At 43.1% G+C, this 19,574-nt stretch overlaps 1 protein-coding gene across 5 annotated transcripts in view; it reads left to right on the top strand.

The window, feature by feature from the left end:
• Positions 1–19,574, top strand: part of FYN (FYN proto-oncogene, Src family tyrosine kinase) — a 207,172-nt gene that overhangs the window by 85,358 nt on the left and 102,240 nt on the right. For 4 of the 5 annotated variants that reach the window (XM_029223384.1, XM_029223386.1, XM_029223385.1 and 1 more), the window contains one exon: positions 4,230–4,299. The gene's annotated coding sequence lies outside the window, so the exon portion shown is untranslated. Of the gene's footprint in view, positions 1–1,736; positions 1,881–4,229; positions 4,300–19,574 lie in introns of all 5 variants that reach the window. The other variant, XM_029223387.1, reaches the window with a different exon arrangement.

The following is a 19,574-nucleotide window of genomic DNA, read 5'->3' as shown; positions in this document are numbered from 1 at the left end:
CCTCTCCCTCCCTCTCTCTCCCTCTCTCTCCCTCCCACTACCCCTCCTTCTCCCAAAGTTATTGCAGTGGATCCAGAAGCAGATTCTGAGAGCCTCAAACTTTTCCTTATTTACCCTTCAGTAATTACATATCACAGGTTGTTTTCCCTATTAGAGTCTGGGGCTGAGCAATTAGTCTCCCATTGTTTTTGTAGGAAATGACATCCATGTGACTTCTGCGGAAGCAACTGTTGACCACTCTGGTTAAAAGAATTTGGAAAACGTTCAGCACTTCCTCTGGTTGATCATTTAGACTGGCTGATTTAGAAAGCTTTTGGAAATGTGCAAAGCAAATAAGGTTGTCAGAACCGGAAATGCTACTGGGTCAGTTCCTGAACAAAATAGGCCTCTAAACTGTTGCTCTGGTCTCTTGATGCACTGACTTGTCTGGACTCTTCACTGCGTGGCTGACTGGTGCCTCGGCATTCTGTTCCTTTTATAATGCTTTATTAGGGATTGATTAGGCAGGATGCTTTCCCGCTGCAGACAATTGACAACCCAACTTAAGGAGGCCTGTACAATAAGAAATTTATTGGAAGTCTAGTAGCTCTGCAGACTTCAGGGTTGACTGAATGCAAACACCCCTACTCTCCTTCCCTGTGTTTTTTCTGTCTTTGCCCTCCTCTGTGGGCCAGCTTTATGCTTCAGTTGGAGCAAGATAGCTACGGAAGTCCTAGGCATCACATCCTACACAACATTCAGAAGGAGGGAATTTCTCCCAGAAGAATAAGGAGAAGCTCCCAGCAAAACGTTCTGCACATCATGTTGGCCTGTAGAAGGTCACATGCCTATTCTTGAACCAGTCACTTGCATGAGGAACAGGTTTCCCTTGATCAGTGTGTTTCAAACTTCAGCATGCTCACAGATCACCTTGAGGTCTTGTGAAACAGCTTCTGATTCAGTAGGTTTGGGGTGAGGCCTCAGAGCTGACATTTCTCAGAAGCTCCCACGTGATGCTGATGTTGCTGCTGGGCACCCTGCAAAGCCTTAGACCACTCAGGCCCCCACCCCCCCACCTGGGAGTGCTGTCACTTTTTCTCAGGCACTGTGGCTGAAGGAACATGGGGCATCTGTTAGGAAGAAGGAAGAGGGAATGGCCCCATGCAGATGAAAACTGTATTAGAGATGCTCGTATCCAGTGCATAATGAGAATATTACCTTTAAACCGGAGCCACACGACATCTATGATATGCATTAGAAGCAAAAAGTAAGTGCCATGCTAAGTGTTGTTGTGTGGGAGCACCTATAAACATCTTATTATGTACTCATGAGGATGTGTACATTGCAATTTTTGAAACAAAAGATTAAACAGTCATGCTGCCCTCTTCATTATCATTCAGCTATTTTAATTTAATACCATATACCTAGTGTGACTCAAAAGGAACAAATTCAAATGAAATAGATTTAAATGTCCCTAAGTATAAAAAGAGTGTGCCAAGTCCAGCCATTGTCCTCTGAGTAGCTATCTCATCTGCCTTAGTTACTGGGGAGGGAGGGTACACCCCGACTTGTCCTGCGAGTCACTTGACATGATGTTGGGCATGAAAAATGTTGCTTGCCAGTGTTGAATTTCTGCCGAAGCAAATGGTCACAGTGCCCTAATGCGTGATTTTCAGTGGAGAAAATCATTATGCTCTCTTCATTGAAAAGGAAGAACTATTCTGTTATTTTTCTTGTGTTTTTTTTCTTGGCAAAAGACACACAGGAGTTCTGAGCTGCAGCAGTTTTGGAAAAAAGGCTGATAAGACCAAAGGACCAGTGTCCATCATGAGGCTGCTCCATCACCGACTCAGTGGGGCCCGGAGTGGAATATGCCACGAGGCGTTGACTAAACCCTTCTGGTATGGTCCCCTTGGAGGGGTTGCCATCTCCAGTCTCATATGCAAAGACATCATTCAGGAGGGGAGGTGGAATTTCACTGCTCCATCGACTTGCCTACTCTGGAACCACAGCTTCACATCTGTGAGACCTGTGGGAAGGCAAAGCAACTCTTACTAACTGGCCTCACCTATGTGGGTCACCAAAGCACCCGTACTTAGGGGAATCACTGGCTATTCCTTGTCTTTGCAAAGGCCCTGACACTTTGAGAGATTCTCAGCTCCTCTGGACTAGCTGGGGAAAGCTTCTAGGCTCGAAGTTCCACTAAGGCAGGAATTGTGCTCATGTCACACAGATGCCCCATGTATGGGCGGAATGATTGAACAGTCAGTCTGTTCCAGGGAGATCTGTCGGTCAGCCACGCTGACCAAGCATTCACTCTCTAAGGAGAAATAAAAGAGGGGAACATTTTGTTGCCTAAATTCAGAATTTTATAATCTAAATATACAATGTTTAGGCGTCCCATCTGCGTATTGAGAACCTCATAGGCTGCCAGACAGAGGTGAAATAATATTAATATTAGCTGAGCCTGTGTTCTGCAAGCAAGACTGCACTATTATTCACTGATTGGTTCAAACAGTGCTGGCTGAATGTCTTCCTGCTGTGAGCTGTGAGGCAGGGCATTCTTCACCACCATGAGAGGAATAAAAAATGGGGAAAAAATAGGGCCTTCCCTTACAACTTAGAAGACTTACAACTTAAAAAGCAGGATATAATCAGTACATTTAAAGTATATCAAATAAAATATAATTTTTAAAAAGAGGGGTAAGATAATACCAAATTGGGAAAGTGCAGGTAGAAAGGGCTCAAGAAGATGAGAGTTACTCTAGGCCTTAAAATGAGGCTCGTGACCTGGAGTCCATGGATGGAATTCTGGGGGGAGGGGGTGTCTGTGAACTTGGATGGAGGAAAATTATCTGTTTTCACTAACCCTTAATTGAAACCTAACATTTCATTCTGTTATGACAGTAGTATTAGCTATTTGTCACCAATAGTAATTCTAGGTATTTTCATATTACATTATAGTTACAGATACCCTGAAGTATCATTTATGCCCAACATTACTTGAAAGCTACAGTAGTAATTAGACTTTTCCTGGAACTTATTTAAATATTAAGAGAAGCACATCAAAATTTTGTTATATATTTTGATAACTGAATATCAGTATACTTCTTTTGAGTCCTATGCATTTCATGTGTTAACTTCAAGAATTTAAAAACATTATTCTGAAAAAAACGTCTCTAGACTGTTATGGACCAAAAAGGTAAAGACCCCGGGCTTAGAAAATGGTGAGGCCACCTACTGGCACTTATGGGACAGAAGACACTCAGAGGAGGGTCTGGAATGCCCACAGGCTGAGGCAGGACTGGTGGCTGCATTCTACAGCATCTGATGGGAAGATGTGGGGACAGAGCTAAGGCGAGTGGGAGGCCCAGGCTGATATACTGATAATTTCCCAGGTAAACTTGTAGGTGGTGGGAAGCAGTAGAGGTGTTTCCGCTGAGGCTTTAAGTTGTGTTTAGGAAGAAGCAGGATTGGAAGAGAAGGAGCTGGAGGCCAGGAGATGGGTTTCTGCAGGGAGTGTAAAGATGAGTATGGAGAGAGGCGGTGAGTGCCAGAGTTGCCATGGGACGTGAAGGTCAGGCTCAGGCCAGGATTTGCAGGGCATGTGAGCAAGGCCGGCTTAGGCTTCAGGCCTGCATGATCCAGAGAAGGATAATAGCTCCTCACCTTCCCCGAGTGATAACTGTGCCAGATGCTGTTTTAAGCCTTTCAATGTCATTTATATGTCACTAAATTTATATTACTTAATGCTCATGACAACCCTGTGAGGTGAGTACAGTAATTCCTATTTTTCAGATAATAAAATGAAATCTAGAAAACAGAAGTGAGGGCCTCGCAGCCAGCAGGGGAGAATGGAGTGTATTGCTGAAAGAAAGAGGAAAGAGGAATTGGTTTGGGGGGTGGGGGGGAAAGGCTATGGGTTCAGCTTTAGATATCTTTGCATTGTTCTCATACCTTCAATTATTTTAAAAGGCTAAAAATTCAAATAAAGTATTTATAAGCACAGTTTCTGGTTTATTTCATTGTCCAGATTGTTATTTGTTTGTTATTAGTGAGTGCTGAGTCAATTTGTAAATTGGTTTCATCTTTCCTGTGAAAAACAAAGAGGAATCTGGCAGTAAGAGTGTGGTACATTGATGGGTGCCCAAAACAAGGAAGATGTTGTGGTTTCCAGAAGGGAAACACAATATATATTAAATTACTTCTGCCTAATGATGCATGTTTCCTTTTGTTGTGGTATTTTTCAGGACCAGTCCAGCAGCTGTATTAGAAGACATGTGGTATATATAAAGTTTGTGATCGTTGGGGGAAATTTTGGTAAGTGTCGCTGCATTTATTTCTGATACCTTGTGAAGTAAATGGTGCTCATAAAGGGAAACCATGGCCTTGTTCTGTGCATCTTTTAAACCTGTACTACACTTGACAACATGGATTTTATAATTAAGTGTGACGTTCAATTGGTGTTTTCTGACAGTATGACATTTTTTTTTGTCATTGCTGATGTTATTAAGCAATATGGGGTTTTCTAAGATATAATAATAAGTCTAGATTTTAGGAAACCTTCCAGATACAGGATAAAGAATACCCTGGACTATTTAGCTTATGTTCTTAGCCACCCGTGGAATGTGAGAGTAATAAACTTGCAAACCAAAAGAATAAAAAAATGTTTTTAAGTTTCCAAAGCAGAGAGATCCTTCTAGTCTATATGTTGAAATGAGAGAGAAACAGGCAGTTAGCTGCTTGGGGAATGATGGGACATGAAAGGGAGTTCAGAATCCAGCATGCCTGGGACCCAGCCCACCAACCAGCATAACAGCGGCCTGAGACCAGGAACATTAAATTTAGCAAACACCCAGAAGACCTTGCTAGCAGTAGTCAAAAAGGACAGGAGACTTGGGTTAAAACTCAAGTTCTACACTTACCGGTTGTTATATAACCTCTCTGAGCCTCAACCTCCTTGTCTGTAAAATGAGGCTTATAATGTTACCTACCTCAGGGTGGTGTTGTGAGAATAAAACAAACTAGATAGTGCTGGGGCACCATGAGTGCTCAATAAAGCAGTTATTCTTCTTTTTTAATTTTATTTTATTGAAGTATAGTTGATTTATATTTTAAATATAAAATACAGTCAATATTTTATTGAGGTATAGTTGTGTTTCTGCTGTACAACAAAGTGATTCATATATATATATATACATATTCTTTTCCATTACGGTTTATCACAGGATATTGAATACAGTTCCCTGTGCTCTACAGTAGGACCTTGTTGTTGATCCAGTCTATATATACTGGTTTGCATCTGCTCACCCAGTCTCCCAATCCATCCCTCCCCCTTGGCAACCACAAGTCTGTTCTCTATGTCTGTGAAAAGCAGTTATTCTTGACAACAGAACACCCTTGTTTGGAAACTGGACATTTGCCATTGAGGTCAGGCCAGCAAAAGGTGTGAGAGTATCTTCCAGCAGGAGGGCCGCTGGGAAGGGGTTGGTCACACCCCATTTGCTATCACAGGGGGCATCACAGCTGGTCGCCACAGTCCCTCCTGCAGCGTCCACTGCATAGCAATGTCCCCGAGACCTTTGCCATCTTCTCTAACCCTCTCAACCCATTCTTAAACTAGCTTAGCTTATTTAACTTCCCTTCCTGCCATCTTTGCAGCCAGGTGCAATCACATTGTTTGAGCTTTGTTCGGTTTTGGAGTCAAAGTTATTTTGAACCAAAATAACGAGAAGAAAAAGAAGGGTCGGGAGGAGATGGTACCCTTGGTTTAGGCTTCAATTACCATGTTGAGGCTTTCATTTCAAAACCTTTCTTTGGAGTTTTTGTCTATGCTTATTATGCAGCCTTCACAGAGATCCAGTTATTGGAAGGAAATTTTTGAGCTTTGACCAAAAGAATTTGGCTTTGGGGTGGAGCCTTTACCTGTGGTTGGAGAGAATCAACCATATCGGCTGATGGTTAAGATCGGGTGTCTGGAGGTGACAACCCTCCAGTTGCAGGGGATCAAAGAGATGGACACGGCCTCAGAGGTTGTCTGGCCCAATCTCCCACTAAACAAAAAAGCCTTTTCTCCAGAATTCTTGACAGAGGGGAATTCACATTCTCTCAAAGGTGGGGTTTGCTACTGCACAGAGGAGCTTTCTCCAATTAAAAAGCAATTCAGGGCACAGGGAAATTTAAGGGGGTGAGAAAATTGTTCTAGATCTTGATTGTAGTGGTATTTATACAACTGTAGGTTTTGTGAAAACTCACAGGACTATACAATAGAAAAGGAGAATTTTGCTGTTGTTAATTAAACCTTAATTTTTTTAATGGGAAAAAACGAGCAATTAGATACCTGGACATTAGGTCAAATTGTTAAAGAGGGAAGGAGAGAGTAGGAGGGAGGAAAGAAAAGCAATCTAGTCCTTCTGTTGAGCTACAATATGTGGTCAAGGGAGCAAGGACTTGGTCTTCTTACTTCCTGTCATTTCAGTGTCTGGACAGTGACTGCCACCTAGAAAGCCTGTGATAAGTATTTATTGAATTGCTGACTTCCCTGAGTCACTCTGTAAGCAGATAGAGACAAGTGCACTCACTTCTCCACACACCAGCCCACCAGATATTTGAAGATGCTCTCCTTCCTCGTTCTTCCTCTCTGGGCTGAACTTACCATCTCCGTTCTTTGACTCTTTGTCTCCTGATGTTATATTCCTTTCCCTCCCCACCCGGCGCCTCTTCTTGAGGAAGCATAGGCTTTACCACTCCCTGCACGAATGGCCCAGTGCTAGAAACGCAGCCCCCGAGGGGTTCTGGCCCGGGAGGCGTACGATGGGTGCTCGCTTCTGTAGATGGTGTTAACAGACACCAACCCTTATCCCCTTCCATACTGAGAGCCTGGTAACTGGATCGTGAAGGATTTCTTACCAGTAGTCTTCTAAGAATGGAGCTCCTAAAAGTAGGGAGGTTAGCATTCCAAGAGATCGGGTGGCAGCAAATCCGTCCTCATAAATGTCTTAACTGAAATGAGGCCAGGCCCTGCCACCACTAGTTTGAAACAGCAGTGGTGCTGTTTATAAATCTTTCGGGGTAGTACTGTATTACAGATCCTGATTCTTCACTGTGAGTCATAGGAAGTTAGGAATTCTGAAAATTAAACTTGTAGGTGCCTTGAAAAATCTAGATTTTTTTTTCCTGGCCATGCCAGGGAGAGATATATAAATAGATAGAGAGAGAGAGAGCAGTAGTTCTCAACCTGGGTTGTTTTTGTCCTCGCAGAGGACATTTGGCAATGTCTGAAGAAATTTTTGGTTGCCACATGGGACGGAGGGGGAGGGTGTGTGCTACTGGCATCTAGTGGGTGGAAACTAGAGATACTGCTAAAGACCCTAAAATGCACAGGACACCCATCTCCACACACACACAGAAATGATCCAGCCCAAGGTGTCAATAGTGCTGAGGCTGTGAAACCGATATGGAAATAATAATAATAATAAAAAAATCAATGTCTAAAGTACTCATTATTTTGAAGGTTTAAAATTTTTAATATTTTGACATTTAATTAAATGTAAATATATAACTAGAAAACATAAAGAAGTTTGTTCAGAGAATCACAGAGCTGAAAGGGCCCCTGCATTACCACTGATTTCAAGCAAGATCTGATCTAAATGAATTCAGACAGATGGGTGTCTGCAGACTTATAGTGAGGACTGTCAACTAAAGCTAGAAGCAAGACTCACACAACTTGATCCCAGCATTCACACAAAAGACATTGTCTCGTATTTTAAATTTCGGCCCCAGCTTCTTCAGATGTGTTTGTCTTCAGATGACCTCTGAGATGAAACGGTATTTCAGTCTGGGCTAGTCCATCCTTTTGAATCAAGGGTGTGATGAAAATGTGCTTAGGGAGGAGAGAGATCTCATTACAGATGATTGAGATTGGGTATTTTGGTACACAGGACTGTTTATTTCCATCAATTTTCTAGTGACACTGCAATCTGGTTTAACCGGGAGCTGTTGAGAGCTTGTGTAGCCCAATATGGCCACATTTGCTGAAGCAGGGAGATTGAAGCAACATATGTCAAGTTGTGATATAGGACAATCCACTTGAAAAGATTTTAATTATAGGGCCTATTTCGGGAGGGTAACTGTGCTTTTTGTGAGGTATATTTTGGGATCCACTAACCCAGCTTCAAGGCCAGTAATATCTTCCCAGAAAGGGTGTGGTTGTGTGCTTGTGGACATAAATATTTTCTTACCAAAAGCTTTGGTATTTGGTATTTTCCTTTGACTTTACTCCCCTTCATTTTTCTTTTTCTGATAATCTTTCCTCTTGCAAGAATGCTATGAAAATGAGTTCTGAAAGCTGGAAAAAGAGAAGCATAAAAGATCTCATTTAGATGGCCGAGCCCGGAGATTCAGGGACTTTACCTTATCAGTCTGCTGTTTTTAAGACGGATAGAATTTGGAGGAATGTGCCAAAGGTAATAGTAAGCAGAGTCAAGGGAAACTATAAAAACACCATGTTGGGGCAACATATCTTAATGTAAAGATCTGTAGCAAAACTACACATTTATAGCTGCTCGTTTCCAGCACCCCCTCTCCAGCCCATGGGTAATTCTCCTGAGCTTGTTTCAGCGCTCTTCGCCTAATGACCTGGAGTGCGTATCTGCTTTCGCTTTTGTTCTTCAAGGTTTGTGCCTGTGCCCTGCTCTGCCTCTGGTGTGTCAGGTGGATCCCTGGGGGAGTGGGGAGCGGGGGCTTCCTGCCTAGCCCTCCAGGTGGCTCCCACACACTAACCTGTGTGAACCGAGGCTCCATTCTCCCCTTTGTCAGGGCATACGGGTCGCACGCAGCATCCCTGCCCAGCCTCTCAGATTCCCTTCCGTGAAAGCCACTGAAAGCTGTAAAGAACAGAGCAGTACGACACATTGAAAGTCAGCTCTGTGCATGCTGGCCCTGCTCGGGCGTGCGTAAGAACAGAAGCACCACATTCTATAGCCTTGTACTCTTGGTCTTTGAAGTAATTCGCACAATCGTTTATCTCTTGCTCATGAAGAGCAGTGTTCTTCTCTTTCCAGGTTAGTTTTGGTGCCATCCTAAACCAGGTTCTTTGAAGCTGCTTTGAGGCTGCCCTCCTGCTTGTCTGCTCCAAGAGCCCACGTACTTAGAATTCACTCTAAAATGCACGCTGTTGTGTGGTTTTTACCTGCAGCAACACGTAAACCAGAATTTCCCGCTTTTGGAAGGGAAATGTTTTCAGAATAAGTAGCTGTTGTGTATTTTAGTACACGACTGGAGAGCTGACCCTGTGTAATACCTCCCACCTGCCATCCAGGTGGTGGGACCCACCCACCCCCCAGCCCTGCCCCTAACTGACAGGCTACCCATGTGAATGCAGGTTATGATACCATTTGTATAACCAGCTTAGGTTCGTAAGAAGCTGCTGCACACTTGCCCCTCCCAAGCCACCTCTTAGGTGGTGGAGCAGGTGTTATGCCCAGATATACTCTGAGGCTCAGAGACTTTAGCCTGTGTCTCAGGCAGGGGGCGTTTGGGAGTGTGGGCATGTTTGTTTTCCTGCCCTCAAAGAGTAAGTCACTGTTGGCATGTTGGAGACAGGGGGTAGGGCAGGGATGGTAAATGTCCCGCCGCATCTGGGACAGCCCTGCCCGGTGAAGAACTGTCCCTGGCACAGCATTCATCGCACTCTTACTCAGAAGCACTGCTCTGAGGTTGCATGGCTGCTATGCAACAGAGCCGGGCTCATACCCACTCCCTCTGAATCCAGGATCTTTATGTCTCTCTCCACATTAAAGGCATCACAGAAAATCCCCACTTCTTTGAGAGTGCTCACTGAAGTACAATTGAACTCAGAATGGCTGTTCCTCAGATTATGCCATTACTGCTGTACACACCAGAGCTCAGGTGTGGCACACTCCAGGGGAAACAGCCTCTCTGAGACCTCAGTGGCCCAGCCCACCAGCACCCTGTTCCTGCCGTTCCTCTATCAACGCCCAGTGCAGGTGGAGACAGAGAGTGCTATCTTTGGAAGAGATCAAAGAGGATGCTCCACCCAAAGCCTTTGATCCAATCTTACTGGCTTACAAACCATCCAGAGGGGCAATTAGGTATCAATCTCAGGAGTTTTTGATAAGATATCTTAGGCTTCATATCTACCTGGTACACTTCTACAGCCTGTTGGAGCTTTGTTTAAAATTTGGTTTTGATGTCAGCCAACAAAGAAGCCAGACAGTGGCTACATCAGTTTGAATGAGCACACATGAAATTTATTAAAGTGATAAAAATAAAACCATGTTGAATGAAAAGGCACACAGTGAAGCTGACCTGAATATAAAGGTTGAAGGGATTATGAAAAAGGGAGGAAGCGACAGTATCTGATCTTTTCTCTTTTTTTCTTTTCTGTTTTCTTCCCCCCTTTTTCCTTTTCCAGTTTCTATCTCAATTTTTTATTTTGAAAATTTTCAAACCTACTGGTTTGAGAGAATGATAAGACAAATACCAATTGTTCTAAATTTGCCACATTTGCCTTTTTTATTCCCTCTTCCAGTTACATATATGTAACATAGATGTAATATACAATATATATTATATATAGTATACATTATAGAAATTTTTGCTACACCAGTTGGAAGTTGCAAACACCTTGACACTTTAAATAGTTCACCGTGTGTATTCTAAATCTAAGGACTTTCTTCTATATAACTACAATACTATTAGTAAGAAATTTAACAATAATTCCATAATATTATCTAATATCCAGTCCATATTCAAACTTTCCCAGTTGTCCCTGTGTGGTTGTGGTATAAAATGACTTACCTTCTGGGCTTGTCTGTTTCTTCACAGTGTTTTTTAACTTGCTCCCCACTTCCTAAAAATTGTTAGATCTATAGGCTTGTTATTAGATGCAGGTTAAGCCTCTTTCGTTAAGAATACTTCATAGGTAGTATTGCATGCTTGATATTACATCACACCAGGAGGCAGATGGTGTCACCTTGTCCCACCATCCACAGTGCTAAGTTTGATCTCACAGATCAGGTGGTAACCAGACCTCACCAGTGTCCAGATATACTTTGAGTCAGTAAGGCATCTATGGGCTGGTACCTGGGTCCTTTGTCAACATCCTGTCCCCCACCCACCCTCAATCCAGTGCTTTGAGTATCGATGAATAATCCTCACCTACAGCAGTTATTACACTGGGATAGTGTCTGATACTTTTCACACTTTGCTTTCACTCCCTCAGTTCTTTATAGTGAATGATCTAGGGCTTCATATTTTTCAGTGATGATTTTTAAGCCACTTCCTTGGTAGTCAGCTATCTTTTGCTGTGATAATAGATTATGCCAAACCTTTTTTTTTTTTTTTTTGCGGTACGCGGGCCTCTCACTGTTGTGGCCTCTCCCTTTGTGGAGCACAAGCTCCGGACGCGCAGGCTCAGCGGCCATGGCTCACGGGCCCAGTTGCTCCGCGGCATGTGGGATCCTCCTGGACCGGGGCACGAACCCGTGTCCCCTGCATCAGCAGGCGGACTCTCCACCACTGCACCACCAGGGAAGCCCCTATGCTAAACATTTTTATTTCTCACCTTCAGAATAAGAAGGAGTAACTTTAGCAGAGCGTTTACTACATACCAGGACCACACTGACTCCTTACCTATGGAACTCCTTTCACTTTCTTCTCTCACAACAGCTCAGACTAGCAAGCGAAGTGACTTGCTCTGGGTCACCCAGCTCCCACTGTGGAGCCAACATCAAGCAGATCTGTCAGGCTTAGAGCCAGGGTTTTCCACTCATTTGTGTTCCCTCTGACCTCCAGCCCTGACTGTATCACCCACCCTACAGTTCTTGCCTTAGATGAATGCCTGCCTGCCTGGTGGGTCCATAAACAGGGAAAGAAAGTCAGTGAGGGTAGGGCTGTGCAGCTGGAGAAACACAAGCCATCCACACCTAAAAGGGGCAGGTGCTCCTGGGTCTCTGACAGATGTGGGCCCAGCACCACCAGAGATCTCGATCTGTGTGTTAACCATTCCAACTTTTTAATGTTGGCCGCTAATTAATATATTCTGATACTTTTTAGCCAAGTTGCTGATTTTCGGCACCAACACCGCTGCTGACTGAGGCTGCCTTGAGTCAGTCATGGCTTTGCTTAGAAATGGAATTCATTGTCTGTCTGTCTGTTTGCTTATTTGTTTTTAACACCTTCTTTTAAACAGATATTAATATTCTTGAGATGTGATACTGTTTTGATTTGGGGGGGTGTCTGAGTTTTGAAGAGGGAAAGTTGGTCTTCATGGAAGTATTCTTTAATTGATACATTATTATAAAACCTTCATTTTATGGGATTTTTTTTTTCACTGAGTCAACACAGTTTATTACTGAACTGCACTTTCACTTTCAAACAGACTATTTCAAAGAGCTGGAACAAGTGTGAGGTGGGAGTTGGGGGAGGGACAGGTGCCCCTCAGGAGCCAGGACCCCCAGCTGGCTTCCCCGGGCCAGGGCAGGGGAGGGAGCATCAGGCCATTCAGTGTCCAGGCGCCAGCTCTCCACGTGCACATACACAGCAAGCCAGCAGCTCCTCACACATGAACACAGACATGCTTAACAAAAATGGGACTTCTTAACTAGCACAGTAGTAGATGTTTTGTCTGTAGCTTTGAAGGAAAGCAAATACATTTTGCTCTGAATATTATCCTTAGAATTTTTCTTTTTCAGATTGTTCTCTGAGTCCTTGCAGGGCGATGAAGTTTTTCTGTTTCACCCACCTTGCACTCTGTGTTCTCTGTATATTTCACTGTGTTAACGAGTCACAGAAGAACCTGTAAACTTGTTCCCGTGAGAAGAACCGAAGCAGAACTGACAGATAAATAGCAGCCCTTCTCGGGATGGGCCTCAGTTGTTGTAGTGCTGGCTGAGGCTGAAGACCTACTAGGTTAATTCGAATTGTTTTTAGCAGAATTATTCTTAAATTGGGAGTGATGGGGAATGATTGCAGGTAAAGACCTTCTGTGGTCTTACTTCATCTTGCAGGAATTTAGTCCTGCCCTCCCATTTTACAGATTAACGACCTGAGGCACAGAGAGATTGAGTCATACCCAGGTTAGACCTAATTAGCCTGGGTCCCGTGTGATTGCACCTCATGTTTCCTAAAGCTAAAATTTTCAGTCAACAGGTAATAACCATAATGCTTCACCCTGTGTATCATCTCATTATCCACAATGATTATTTCCATCCAAACCCTCTGTGACCCAGGTTCCCACCACCAGTAATGTTTAACAGGTGAAGAAATAAAGGTCCAAATCAGTGTCGTTCAAGCATAGAGATAGAAGGCAAACATGTATAATTATAATTTCCTAGTAGCCATGTTAAAAGAAAGTAAAAAGAAACAGATGGAATTAATTTTGATAGTGTACTTTAACCTAATATATATCTAAAATATCATACCGCCATGCAATCAATATTAACAATTATTGGAAATTTTTTGTACCAAGTCTTTGAAATCTCAGTGTGTACTTTACACTTAACAGCACATCTCAGCTTAGCCATATTTCAAGTATCCAGTATGGCTAGTTTCTCCCAGTATTGAGCAGCATGGCAGTCTGGTGGCCCAAGGCCATACCCAGCTAGATTCTTTAAATGAAATCTCTTGAGAAAAACTTCATCAGCTTTCTTATTCTTCCCACAGACTGAGGCCACACATTTCTGTCCTCTTTGTGTCACTTTTTCCCCAGCTAACTCTAATTACAGGGAGATGCTTGGTTTGGCCATAACCACAAGCTCAGCAGTTTTCTACCAGTCCTGGCAGCTGGTGAGACCAACATACTCTGCCTCGTAAATGACAGTGGGAAGCATTCTTCCAAATTTCTCCACAGCAGTTTCCATGATTTCCTTTCTCTTAGGAATAACTCAGTGGCATTTTGCAAAGCCAGGGTGATTTTTAAAATGCATCCTTTGTTAAAGACCCATTCTACTCAATGGAGTCTTAAAATACATGCTACCAAGTAGTCTCCCTAGGACCTCAGCAGAACAAGCAGGGATTATACATTTTTTATCTGTTTTTATTCCAAGTATACCTCTATTTTGATTCATAATAGTTTACTCTTTTCTTTTTTAACTAATCAAATGCTTCCCCAATATATCAGTCCCATTTTGAGCATTATTTACAATGACACTGAGAGCATTATTCACGATAAAACATTAGTAAAGATCAGATTCCATTTCCACTAAATGTGAAGTCCCTGGCCATTACTTGAAGTATCATACTGTAATACAATCCCAGAAACAAAAATGACAGAAGAATGGTGACAGGCTCCTGGAGTTTGTTGTGATGGACTTCACCCAAATAGAAACCCTGATTTGTAAGAATTGAAGTCTGAATAGGAAAAAGATTGTCCCCTATTCTTAATTAGAGGCCAGACCTCCACATCCTCCAAAATTCTTAGTTAAATATAGAGAAGATAATACCTTTTTTGTTATCCTGTGGCCTTGTCCGGTAATTGAAGGATGACACCATAAAACCAGATAAATGCATTTCCCCTAATTCCCTGCAGTGCTGTCGTCTTTAGATTTTGACTTGGCATCGGTCTCTCCTATTCACAGACCCCCCTGAAATCTGTCATTTAAAACACTTTAGGTGTTAAGGTTTCATTTGGAATCAGAACAATATGTTGTAAGGGCTGTTTTCTTCTGTCGTCGGACTACTTTCCTGTAGTAATGCTCACTTAGACCCCCAAACCACGGCCCTCTTATTCACTCTGATTTGAGGGCATTTTTATTTCTTTGAGTGGATATCTCATGTTCATTTCAGAATGTCACTTAGTAGCTGTATTTCTGCTAAATAACCAGGAATTATAGTTGACTCTATCCAAGTGGCTGAGTACCTAGGCTTTGCTTCCAAGTGTGGTGCTGAGTAGAAATCTTGTGGTTTCATCTTCAATATTAATAGTTGACAGAGTGATGGTTGGGCCTGAATATGAGGAAATCTAGAATGCAGTGGCAGACCATCATCTCCTGCAGGGATTCTTTGGGGTTTCTTTAAGATTTTTTTTTTTGATGTGGACCATTTTTAAAGTCTTTATTGAATTTGTTACAATATTGCTTCTGTTTTATGTTTTGGTGTTTTGGCTACGAGGCATGTGGAAATCTTTGCTCCCAGACTAGGGATCAAACCCGCACCCCCTGCATTGGAAGGTGAAGTCTTAACCACTGGACCACCAGGGAAGTCCCTACTGAAGGGATTCTTGACCTGGGGGTTTTATCAGAATCATCTGAGGAGCTGTTAAGAATCCTGGTGGCCAGGCCCCATTGTCAGAGGCCCTGAGGACTGGACCTAGGCAAGTCGGTAAGAGCCACCTCCTCTTACTCAATTGCATCCATCTGTGAAAACTTAGGGAGAAATTTACTATATGAAAATTATGCCTCAATAAACTTATTATCCTGAAATATATGCATACATTGAAATTTTTGACACCCACCACGGAGAATATTTTGACTGTCAAGTGCTCTGGGGTCTGAAGATAAAGCTCGCAGTTGAAACAGTGATTCACTCACTCAGTAAACATTTAAAGAGCAGTTGTAGACATTGTTCCTGCCCTGAGAAAACAGAGGTACATTGAGACACAATACATGCCCCTAAAGGTCTTATTTTATGGATGAGACCAATATCCAACAATTGCGATGCAGCAGTGTAAAGTGTAATGAGTGTGTCTACAGAGCAAAAAGAGAGAAGGACACCCCCAACAAACATATACACACATGTGCACACACACACATGCACGCACGCATTCCCATTCCTATGCCACTTGTCTTCTTAAAGGTGGAAGCGGGTAAGCAGTGTGGGAAGATTTCACAGAGAGGTCGCAGAACATGAGTGCTGAAGCATGAGCAAAGAAGTGAAGAATATTCTGCCTGTTTTGCAAAGGAATGGCTCTCAAAATTTGGTTCTAAAGTAAAACAAGGTCTTTGTGACATCATTTTTTTAAGGTGATTTCAACAGCCTTTGATGTGATTCAGTTCGTTTATCCCGATCTATCTAGTCCCAGCCCAAGTCACAATGTCTGACATGCAGTAGGTATGCATCACAGTAAGTGTGCTGAGTTGAATTGATGCTTCCAGTAGTTTTGCCTTTACCTTGACAAACTGTTAAGACACAGTGGGATCCTAGGAAAGTTAATGATACCAGTATATAATTTTCAAAATAGCACCCAAGTTACCTCTCTAAGTATTACTTCCAAAATACTAAAAACTTTTGCCCTTAAAGGAGAGCACGTTTAAGAGGAGCAGTAGTTCCTGCTGGTACATGTCATGGTATGATTTGTTTTTTACATTTTGGGAGCATTAACTCGTCTTTCTAACCCAATTTTTACCCTCTCTCTCATTCTTAAATATATCTGAGGTTTTGGAAGAGCAACCGGGCTAAAATATCAAATGATCATGGCATTCTTTACTTAGTCTGTCATTGATGTAGACACAGAAAACAGCGTTGTGTTTTCTTGGATATTTGGGGGACTCTTTCAGGATTTGGGGGACAGAGTGTATTTGAGAGTAGCTGTTGACACTGCATTGAAAAAAATATAGCCGGTGCTGGGATGCCTACTCACCCAGGGCAGCTGTTCTCCCTGCACATTTTTGCAGCTTATATGACAGTTACCACCTTTGATTACTTTGATGCTGCAGAACATAACAGGGAGATTTGTGACTTGACCCTTTCTTTGCCTGTGGTGTAACATGGAAGGGCGAGATCCAGGTCACATACTGCTTTGTTTGGAAGGCAGTATTTCTAGATTGTTAGTCTGCCTGCTTCCCAAGCCTAAAAGCAATTGTGCATTCCAGACCCTGTTCAATTAAATAACCAATTCTGGTTAGAAAGAAGGTAGATGATGCTGTGGGAGCTGGGCCTGGGGTTTAAAATGGCAGGATGCACAGGGCTCTCGCCCGGGTGTGTGATTAAATCTGAGCTCCACGGCTGACCAGCTGTGGAGCCTTGAGCAGGTCACTACACCTCTGTGAACTTCACGTTCTCATTTCCACAATGGCGGTGGAGGATTAAAGGAGATAAGAAACATGATGCTAACACAATGCCTGGCGCTAATACATGCTCCGTGTCAGGTCTGGTTACTTTGCCCTTGTTAACATGTATATCAATCTTGTCATTCTCCTGTTTAAAAGCTTTTCAAGGCTCCCCTTACCCTCTGAGAAAGGCCTAAACATTTTAACCCAGCATTCAAGGCCTTTTACGATCTGTCTGACCCACCTTTATGCCACATCCAGCTCTTACACTTCATCCTATAGCGAAACCAAACCATCTCTGTGCCCTCAGTGGGCCTCAGGCACTCACTCTTTTCCTCTTGGGATGCCCTCCTCCCACCTCTTAGGTCTAAATCCAATCTGCTGCAAGGCTCATCTTTTTTTTTCTTTTTTTTTATTGAAGTATAGTTGATTTACAATGTTGTGTCAATCTCTGCTGTACAGCAGTGACTCAGTTATACACATATAGACATTCTTTTTTTATATTCTTTTCCATTATGGTTTACCCCAGAAGACTGGATATAGTTCCTGGTGCTGTACAGTAGGACCTTGTTGTTTATCCATTCTAAATGTAATAGTTTGGGTCTAGGCAAGGCTCATCTTAAATGACACTGCTTCCTAGTCCCTCAGGCTGGAAAATTCACCTTTGTCCAACCCTGTCTTTCTCATCACAGGTGCTCAGAGAGGCCTCTTCCTCTAGTGAGGCCTCTCTTCTTTTTCACAAGGCCTGCAGACAGCCACCTTCTTCTCTGTGCACACGCATCCCTCGTGTCTCAGACTCTTATAAAGACACCAGTTCCATTGGCCTAGGGCCCCACCTTTATGACCTCATTTAACCTTAATTACCTCTGTAAAAGCTCTGTCTCCAAATACAGTCATATTGGGGGTTAGGGCTTCAACATACGAATTTTGAAGGGACAGAATTCAGTTAGTAATACGTGGGTATAAAAGTCCTGCCGGATCCTCCGAGGGAGGAGTGTGCGTGCGTGTGTGTGTGTGTGTGTGTGTGTGTGTGTGCGCGCGTGTGTGCGTGTGCGTGTGCGTGCAGGTCCCCTCTGCTAATAGCTTTCTTCTTCTCTGCCCTCATGCAGAGCACCACAGAGCGGCAGCCGCTGTATTGTTTCCCTGGGTCTACGGGCCTGGCCAGCCCAGTATAGCTGCTCCCCTGCCATCCCACCCCTCAAAGAGCCTGCTTCCGCCCCACCGAGGGCTCCCAGAGACCCGCACTGCCTCGTGTGGAGGTTCCATCACAGCCCCCTCCTGGCCGCCAGCTGCCAGCCACAGGGAAAAAGATAGAATGAGCCCCAACAAGAAAGGGAAGGAATTAGGGGACTGGAACAGAAGGATGACTCTTTTGTTTTAAAGGAAAGAAGTGAAGCCTTTCCTTTTACTTCTCTGTTAAACATTGTGCACGGGGTTTTTTCCCTCCACATTTCTCCAGGTCCACGATTCTGAAAGCCACTGAGGAACACCTTAGATCTACAAGTTTAGACAGCTGATAAGCGATGCGGGGAGAATGCGGTCTAATTGGGTCCTTCGTTAACCCACCCCTGACTTACAGAGGGAGGCTGTTTGGTTACAAATAGTTTTTATTCTGCTAAATCAGAGGCTCCTCATGCTGTCATCTGCCTGCAAATTAGCTGGAGGCACAAGCTTTGCATTATGCAAAGTATTTATTCTCACAATTAATATGCTGGAAGGTGTGGTTTCACACTTACAGTACAAAGGTTCTCACCCAGTAGTGAAACAGTCACCTGGGGAGCGTGTACAAAGTACCAAGCCCACATCCTTCCTCATCCCCCCCCCCCCCCCCACCGTGAGAGTGTGAGTGAGAGGACCAGGCCTCCCTAACCCTGCACTGGGAACCGCAGTGGCATTGCTTCTTACCTTACTACTTCCTCAGAGGTTTCTTACTAAATTTTTCAAATATAGAATTCCCTTTTTTTTTCCTTGACAAAATCCAGTGACCAGTTCATTTTTTATTGTTTTAGATGGAAAACTTCAAATTTATAGAAAGTAGACAGTGTTGCATAGTGGACCCCCATGATCACCCAGCTCCAGTGGTTATCCATATTCTGCTAGTCTTTTTTCATCTGTACCTGGATTATTATTATTTTCTGACTAATTCAGTTTTATTTCATAGATAAGAGAAAGCGTACTCTCTGAACTAAAAATTGGTTGCATGTCCTTACAAGTGTTCCCCCACCTTTTTTGCATTTACTCCTCACAGCACCGCCAGGCATTGTTACCCACATTTTATAACTGTGGAAACCAAAGCTCTCAGAAATCACATACTTGCCCAGTCCCTCAGCTAGTAAGCGCTCAAACAGGGTTCACTCCCAGAGGTGTCTGAGAAGTATGCTTTTCCCCCTAAGCTGCACCTTAGAAGAATAAGGACCATAAAAAAATGTGTAGATCCAAGTTTCCCAGTATGGATAGATGGATAGCGGTATGATAAAGCAAATACTGTATAATGTTAATATCAGAAGCTAGGTGGTATTTGGATATTCATTGTAAAATTATTAAAACTTTGTGTTTGAAGTTTTTCACACTAAAATGTTGGGGTGG

The sequence above is a fragment of the Monodon monoceros genome, unplaced genomic scaffold, assembly GCF_005190385.1.
Source record: "Monodon monoceros isolate NGI ecotype Baffin Bay Population unplaced genomic scaffold, NGI_Narwhal_1 Super_Scaffold_15, whole genome shotgun sequence".
NCBI classification, from domain to species: Eukaryota; Metazoa; Chordata; class Mammalia; order Artiodactyla; family Monodontidae; genus Monodon; species Monodon monoceros.
This window is presented reverse-complemented; position numbering and strand designations above follow the sequence as displayed.